We start from the raw sequence: 9,434 nt of genomic DNA on the forward strand, positions 1-9,434 counted from the left end.
AATAATAATAATAATAAAGACAATATACGCACCAACAATGTCTAGTCCATTTACTTTTGACAAATTCAGCAAAAATACTACATATCTATCCTATTTTGGTGCATCCAAAGTCTTGTACCGAATTTTCTTTCTGTAATAACATGTTTCCTGCATCGGGTAAACAAGGAAAACATTAACTGTAACTATCTAGTCTTCAACTGTCTTAGGAACCCAAGAAGTAAATAATAACTGAAGAAGCAGTAAGCGTGAGCAAGTGACTGCCAAAAAAATGTGAGAAATTACAGAAACAACTGGCTGAAACATTGAAGCATCTCTCTTCAGCCTACAGACCTAACATATCTGATAGCCTTTTCTTTAAGAAGGATATTCTGAAGGGCTGTCCCATCTTGTCTTGAAAATATTTGGCAGTCACTTTCATTTCTGTCCTGCTTGTCCAATTAGGACAGTGTACTGTTAACAATTGGGACACGGGCATTTTCTTGCCTAGCATCTTGTTTTAGCTACAAAGAAAGTAAATTCCATGTGGAGATTTTTCAATGCCCATTATCTTCCCTGAAGCAAGTGGGTGCTTCCAGGAGCAGATTTATTTCATTGTCAAAAGAAATAGCATATACTATTAAAATACTTTAAATGCTATATTCTCTGGGTCTCTGAAGTTTTAGAAGATGACCTAACTATTTAAATTACATCTTTTTTTGGCCTTGAAAACATACCTAATGAGACTACAAGTTTGATTATAATAGATGACAAATTGCTAACAGTGTATTTGCTTATTATCCTAAACAGATGATAATTATAATTTTCAAGCACTAGAAATTTGCATTACATTGATATATGAGTTATATAATTACAATATCTTGAACAAGAGTAGAAATATTTGTACAGTATGATCTAACAAAATTGATCTCAACTCTATATCAATATACAAAATTTATATTCAATATATAATAGTTCAATCAAATGAAAAACATTTAAAACTATTAGTTGCTTTTTAAAAGTAAGTACAATAAATTACTTTTTCATCTTACCTAAATCTACCTGTTCTCTTTTCAGAGTATACCCAATGATATTGCCTTTTATCATATAATATTTATACCCATTTTTCAAAACAAGAACCTTGAATCTAATTTCTTTATTTAGTTTTTTTTACAATTGCCAATAATAACTTGTAATTATGCCCCCTAAACAGTGAAAAATATCCATAATCCATTTAATGACCAAAACCCATCCCAAATCTTGGGAATGTGTGTGTCATATTATGAAATTTACTTCCTGCTATATGGGGTATACAGCATCTTTGAAGGTTCCCAAAAAGAAAAATATGGGTTAAATGTGCAGTCCCATGAGAGGCAATTATGACATTTTTGTCCAGTCTATGTGTTTTGTAAAAGTACAGGGTTTGTGTCAAGAACTTGCTTGAATATTTTCTTAGGCTGGGTCATCTCTGCTACTACCTCAAAGTTATTCTGAGCAGTTTGTAGTCCAAAACTGATGTTTAAGTGATGCTATCTGCTGGATGGCATCATGTAAACCAGGTGAAATCATTCTTGTTGAGCCCCGTTGTCTTCCTTGAGACTTTAGAAATTACTATAGGAAAACTTATTATTCATTGTGGAAAACTTAAACATCAGTCATATCAAAATGAAAACTTTAAATTTTGTCAGCTATATATTCAAAGAAAGGTACCATAAAGACAAAAATAGGTATGGGGAGAAAGAATTTTTGAAAACAGAGTTTTGATAACCTTAGCCCCTAGATTTTTATCTTCCTTCTGTCCCACATCAGGTGGCTCTCCTGATATGAGACAGAAATTCTGAATTTTTCTTTTAAAAACATGGTTGGATTTAGAGAAAGAGATATGCAACTTCAAAGACAGCTTTGATTTTAAAGTGAGTCAGGAATATCATTATATTGAGAAGTAAGGAATTATCTATGTTTAATTAGTGAGATTTTACCCTCCAGAGATTATTGGTTCATAAGTCAGATTCTTCTTTCTTAGTTATTCTTTCTGGATAGCTATTATTTATTTTTAAGCATGTACCTGCCCAAGGTCTCTTGACTTCCTGTAGATGGGAGTTTTTTATTTTCCTGCTAATATAGGAACACAATCATTCTCCAACCTTTGTGAAGTTTACTTACAAATGGTAGATTTATCACCTCTGTGGATGAGCTGTCATTTCTCTTTATCAAGTGGTTTCTCCTTTTTAAACTGAATCATGTTAAATTTTGATAGTATCCACAGATTTTCTTCTCCTTTGGAAACAAGAGCAAAACCTCTTCTCCATTATAGCACATCTCCTAGTTTCTATTCTGAGATCAACACATTTTTGAAGTATACTGATTAATTTAATTCAGAAATTCTTTCTATTGTCTAATGTCTCTCTGCAGTGGTTGTTTTTTTCTCATTACCATTAAGGAATTTTAATGTTAATAAAGCATTATGCAATCTATTTTTAAGAGTATTTGTTAACTTTTTGTTTATTTAACATATCCTTTATATTTCTATTTTATCTTTCTATAATTGCATTAAGCGTAGAATTGTTTTGTAAACCTGGACTATGCATTATATTATAATAAGCAAAAATCTGTTTTAGTTTCTTAGCAACGTAACCTAAAACATTGTCCATTTTTACTTGTGTAGGTAAGTCCATGATGACAATAACTTCTAGTAAATGTGTGATTGCTGAGTCAACCTTTTCCAAACTCATAGGTATCAATGTTATGGTGTAAATATTTTAATTTTCCATATTTAACAATATATAACAAATCCATATGCCAGATTTCTTTCCTCTATCTTTTGTGTTACTTCCTGAATGTAGTGGTGATTGGTCTTATAAAGAACAAATATGACATCTCCTTATAGTTTTCATGGTCTGCTCCCATGAGATACAAAAGTGATTTTATAAACACTTGCTGTTGACATGATTTTTATGAAATTATGAGGCCTTTGAGACATACCCAATCAATAATTAATTGATTTCTGCATTATTCTCTGTTGGAGAACATGGCAGATATGTATGGGATTGGATGTGTGTTATGTATATGGGACTATGCCTATTACTGATTGTATCTTATACTGAATAGATAATAAAGTCAATTCTGTATTATCTGGTATAAATTCAACAGTTTCAATATGCAAAACAATTCTTTCTTCATATTGTAAATCAGGACCTATGTTGAAAACTTTTAAAGTCCTTCAGTACCATGAGAATACAATATCATTTTGACTTTTTGGCAGAATCATAGGGACTTCGTTCTACTTTACTTAAAGTTTCTGATTTTGTAGCTTGTCTTTCCTGATTTACTTTCATGAGTATATAATGTATGGGCTCCAGTTACTGGTGTGTCCCATATAATGCAAGGAAGGATCCAATTAGTTCTCTTTATAAGTCAAATTCTTTTGCTTTTGAGATTGTTGTTGTTTATCTCTCCCCAAAACTACTACAAACATTTTGCCAGGGTTTACTTTCTTCCCATAATTTGATAATTTCACCATGCGTTAATGGTACTACAATTTCTTCTGAGTCCATTACTGCTAATTGACAATGTCTCAGTTTCCCTTTTAGAATTAATTCAGAGACCTTCTCCAAATGTTTTTTTTTTTATTTTTTACTTGGTTTATGTGGTTAAAAATGCATTCTCAGATAATATCTTTTCTTCTCATGAAAATTCATGTAGGGGATTGTTCAGAGTATAATATGACTAGAATGCAGTTAAGATTTGGGTTCACATGATCCACATGTACCTTCAGTAATTTCTCTTCAATCAAAGTAAATTCTCTCTCAGCTTCAGCTGATAAATTCCTGGATCTATTTAACTCCTTGTTGCAACTTAAGGTTTTCTTTAAATTAATCAGTTCATCAACTTTTCTCCCAATATTGGGTCATAGACTGGTAATGTCTCCAAATAATGTTTGGATATTATTTTGAGTCTGCAATCAATTTCTTCTAGTTCATACTTTTTGTGGTCTAATTTTCTGTAAATGTGTCTTATAAACTAAATAATTGATAGAATGTCTTCTTTGCCTTTTTCCAGGAGCAATTTATAATCCCCAAGAAGGCAAAATATTCTTTATTTCTTCAAACATTCTTTATAAATTATATACATTTGAATCAGATAGTAAAAGGTCATCCATGTAATTCATCAATTATAGATTCAGGTAATTCCTTATGTATCATTTTCAATGGCTGACTTACACAATATTGGCACAGGGTATGGCTGTTAAACATTCCTTGCCAGACAATTTCCAATAATATCTTTTAACAGGCTGAGAGTTAATATAAGTAGACATTGTAAAGAAAATTTTACTCTGTCTTTTTCTTGTAAAGGTATTGTGAAGAAACAGTCTTTTAAGTCAACAACTATAAGAGGCCATTCTTTAGGTATTAGAGAACTCAAAAAATCCATATTAGCTCTTAGATCTGTTACCATTTTCCATTTTATAATATTCTTTTAAACAAAAAATGCAGGAGAATACCAAGGGCTGGTTGATTATTCAATATACTGAGCATCTCAGTGCTCCTTTACCAAATGATCTGAAGACTGCAGCTTCTTTATTGTTAAAGGTCATTGTTTAACCCATGTATGTTTGTCTGACAACAATTTTAAAGGTAGGGCCATTGGTACCTCTGAGAGCTTGCCAGTTATCATTCTGCATTTTTGTACAGCCACAATGGTTGATGAGGTTTTTTATAATACCTTATAATATCCTTCCCAAAAATATGAGTTGGTTTATGATCCATTTCTAAGATGTCAGGAATATTAATTTGGGCATACCATTTTTATAACCAATGATCTCAACCTTCCTTTCTGTCCTTATGGCCCTATGCATTCAACCAGTCTCTTGTTTGTTTTATATGGGTGCAGTTATCCACATGTTGGTCACCACATGCAGGCCCTCATGTTACAACAGACATTGAATTTCTAATTTTCCTGGGTTGGCATGTCCTCCACAGTGACTGCAAATGACTGGATCACTTTCCTTCTTGTGGCCTATGAGAGTCCCACCAAGTAGATTCCCAAGAGATTGCCTTGTTTGTCTCTTTTTGATCTACATTCCTTGGTCCATTATTGATCTTTGATGAATCTTCTGCACAATCCAAAAGATTGGAGCCTTCTATTTGGACCATTCCCTGAAGAAACATTTCTAGTAATGCCCTGACAGCAATCTATCCTCGAATGGCCTATTCTACTTCAATTAAAATATTTGGTGATATGGGATTCTTCTCTGTATGCTGTGAGTATGTTTTATTACTATTGGTTAATGAAGAAGCTTCTTTGGCCTATGGCAAGGTAGAATATGGATAGGCAGGAAAACTAAAAGAAAATTCAGGAAGAAAGAAGGCAGAGTCAGACAGATGCCATGTAACTGCTGAAGGAGAAGGATGTCAGAACCTTACCACTAAGCCACATCCTCAGCTTGAGACACAGATTAATACAAAAGAGTTAATTTGAGATATAAGATCTAGCTAGGAATATGACTGTATCATTAGCTAAAAAGTGTTGTAATTAATAGAGTTTTGTGATTATTCATGTCTGGGTGGCCAGGAAATGAAAGTGCAGTCTCTATTTACAATTTGGTATTTTGATGTCTCTTCATACCTTTGGGAATCATTTCTGCTACCCAAGCCTCAGTCTTACAGTAAAAGGACTTTTGTGTGTAGGATCCATTTTTCCATTGGTGCCAATTTGACATTTAGGTGCCGAAATAACTTTTTGCATTCTAAATTAACATTTTTAAAAGTGACAGCTTCAAGTAGTATTCATCTAGTTTCTAAATGTTCTACCCATATTGTATGACTTGATTTTGCAGAAAGTTACAAAATGGTTCTCTTGGACCTTGTATAGCCTTAATATATGATTCAACATTTTTCCTAGTACTTGAATCTTTTCAGTAGCACTCAAAGCTGCTGTATGACATGGGAGCAAGATGTATTCTTTGTATATAAGTTGACTATGCAGATCAGCATAATGGCCCTCACCAAGAATTTGGTCTTGGGAGGCCTCAAAACCTCTGAAACTACCTTGATGTTTAAGGGCCTTATCTTTCTTCAATAATTCTTCCACTGTAGTTGTAGACCATCTTCTATTATAGCTGAGCATACTTGAAGCTAAATATGAGGAATAACACTATTTCTTGTAGCCCATGCCTTTACCAACTGTGTCATATATGGTGAATGCCTACAATAAGATACTACTGCTTGTTTAATATCTATTAGTTCTTTCATACATATAGGCTCCCATTTATATTCTGTATATCCTTTTGTGTATTTACTATTTAGTAAGCATAAACGTGTGTGTGTGTGTGTGTGTGTGTGTGTTACTAAATATGTATAGCTGGTTTTGGAGTTAGACTATGGCTCAGTCCCTCTTCAATTCCAAACCTGATAATAAGAGATATCTCAGAGTTTCTGTCTCAGGTCAGGAGCCATGATATGGGACAGAATAAGAATAATAATATACTTGATGAACTTTCTTTGCCTTTCCTCATATCTGTGTCTGTCTTTATATGTCTGTATATGTCTTTGTAGTTAATGTTTAAATTTCCAGTAACAAACAACATATTTTCCTACAATAATCTTTGAAGTTTCCAGGATTAAGATGGTGCCCCACAACATCAACTCCACCTGGTTACTATGATGTCATGATTTTGATAGTGCTAAATTTAGACTTTTTTTTTTCCTTTGGTACCAACTGCACAAGACAGTTTCGAATGGTGCACATTTTTGACAGCATTCTGGCCAGACCTACTCAAAACACTCAGAGGCTAGTTACAATTTTCTTAGACCAAATGTTAATCTGGGAATTTTACCATCATTTGCTTTCACAGGACCCCCTAAGAAGAACATTGCCCCCATGTCAGCTGGAAGCAATCTAAAAGGACAAAGTGCCCTCTCTCAACAGAGTTTGCCCTCAGGTTTAGAGACATCATTTAGTGGTTTGTATAGGGTTGAGGGAATGGGGGGTATTTTATAGAATTAGGGGTGCTTATTTGAAAATAAGGGGGATTAACTGGTTTGATGGGATCATTGGTATTTGTGAGTTACTGTTTTTAGAAAATTGTATTGGTACTGCTTCCTGTATATTGATATATTGAATATTGAATGTATGTTTCTACCTCTATTTATTGTATGAGAGTATGTTTATACCTCTGTTTATATTTACCATATTGCAATGTACATTTCTACCTCTGATATGACATTGTTTACATTTGGTGATCATTGTCCTCATAATTTGCACAGTTGTTTATTCTCTTAGTCCTCAAGTTAGAAAGGTATCAAGAATTATAAATAAATAGTCATATATGTTTGTCATATTTATATTTAGGATAATCAGGTTCTTTAGATACATCAAGACTATATTTAGTATAGATAGTATAATCTTCAACCTCTTTGAAGAGCTGTAGAAAATGACCTTTAATCTAACCTAGAATTCCATGCCTATGAGACACAATCACTCCTGGCAACACTGCTCTACTCCAGAGAGAACATTTAGCACCAAAGACGCTCCACTAGGAGTTTGTATTCTTGGCACAACTGGCCTTTGGGTAAAGAAAAGTCCATAACTCGCATACTGACAAAGATACAAAATATCCTTAAGTGGATAAAACAAGATTGTCTTATCTTGCCAAGACAGGGTAAGACAGTTCTAAAAATGTTCCTTGCCTTTGATAATGGTATGTCAGTTATGTTAGGCCTTAGCCAAAGTTGGTTGACGCAACATTGCAAACAAGACTTTGGGTGATTGCCCAGGTAGTCAGTTGTCTCTGCATTTGTGCCCATTTTGGAAGTTTCTCGTTTGTACTTCCTGGCTGCTTAAGTAATATTACTTCCCTTCTCAGATCTTTGATGGAGTTGAAGATTAGATAATTGTTGTTACTCTCTACATTATTTAGACTCCTTGAAATAGAATGTTTGGTAAAACTTTTGTTATATGTTTCTTGCTTAATATTTTTTGTTATTTATAATTTTATATTTATTATTTGTTCCTATTGTATATAGTTGTATTTGGTTTGGTTCTGTCTTATTTAGACAAAAGGAGGAGATGAAGGGGAAGGCCCAGCCAATCACCTTGTCTGTAGGGCGGGTACCCCTTAAGCCAGTATAAACCTATAAATCTGGCAGGTGTGTGCCCCGCCTCTCTATTGGTTCTGGCGCTTGCTGTTGAAGGAGCTGTGGGCCACTTCCTACCGCCTCCCAGCTCCCGGCTACCAGCTAGCTTTATGCCCTGAAATAACAACACACAAACTGTATTTATATAAACACTGCTTGATCCATTTCTATTTATGTGTGCAGCACCACAAGGTTGTGACTTATCTTGCCTAACTCATATTTAGTAATCTGTGTAGCACCAATTTTACTGGGAAAGATTCAGCGTGTCTGACCTGGCAGCTTGCTTCATCGTGTCTGCCCTGGAGAGCAGAAGCATTGCGTCTTACCTCACTTCCTCTTCCTCCCAGCATTCTGTTCTATTTACTCCACCCACCTAAGGGCTGGCCTATCAAATGGGCCAAGGCAGTTTCTTTATTAACCAAGGACCTTCCTCCATCAGCTTGCTTCCTGCCCCTGCTCCGGTGACTAGGCTCCTTTCCTGATGGTTGGTGCTTTGTGAGTTTTAACCCCCAAATCAATGCCTCTTTAAATACTAACTGGTGTGGGATTGTTTTGCGCATCAAATAGGAATCTTCCCACCAGGAGTCTCACAATGAACTTGTATTTCAGAGCTCTCTTTCCCCCTCTTATATTCCTCTCTAGGGATGGAATTAAAGACACAAACCACTACTGCACAGTTTCTATTGCAAACTAGTACAGCTATTGAGATTAAAAATGTATGTCATACTGACTGGTCTATAAGGCTGATCAATGCAGGTGTTTTCTTCTCATAACTTCAGTCAAGCTTTATTTATTATAATACAAATGACATATCACCACAGAACCTCCTACTCTTTATCTTTTTTTGGTACCATGTTCACTGCTTCTCTATTCATAATATCAAGAAAAGACAAACAACCTAGATTTCTCTCAATAAATGAATGGATAAATAAAATGTGTTATATTTACACAGTGGAATGCTACTCAGCTCTTAAAAGAATGAACTTATGAAATTTTAAGGTAAATAAGTGGAACTAGGAAAACTCATCCTAAATAAGGTATCTCAGACTCCTCCAAAATAAATATGATACTCATTCATTTACATGTGAATGTTAGATGTTGAGTATTTAATAAACAGGCTACAATCCATATAATCAGAGAAGTTGGTTATAGAGAAAATGGTTAGTTTGAGGTTTGCATCACCCTAGGAAGGGGAAATAAAACAGACGGCTATGAATTAATGGATGGTAAGGGGACTGAAATGGGAGGGCCAAAATATGAAAGAGAGAAATGGAATGTTGGATAAGATATATAATAATAGTTAGTTTTTTGAGGCATCATATG

This window comes from Microtus ochrogaster, unplaced genomic scaffold (assembly GCF_000317375.1).
Source record: "Microtus ochrogaster isolate Prairie Vole_2 unplaced genomic scaffold, MicOch1.0 UNK93, whole genome shotgun sequence".
Taxonomy (NCBI): domain Eukaryota; kingdom Metazoa; phylum Chordata; class Mammalia; order Rodentia; family Cricetidae; genus Microtus; species Microtus ochrogaster.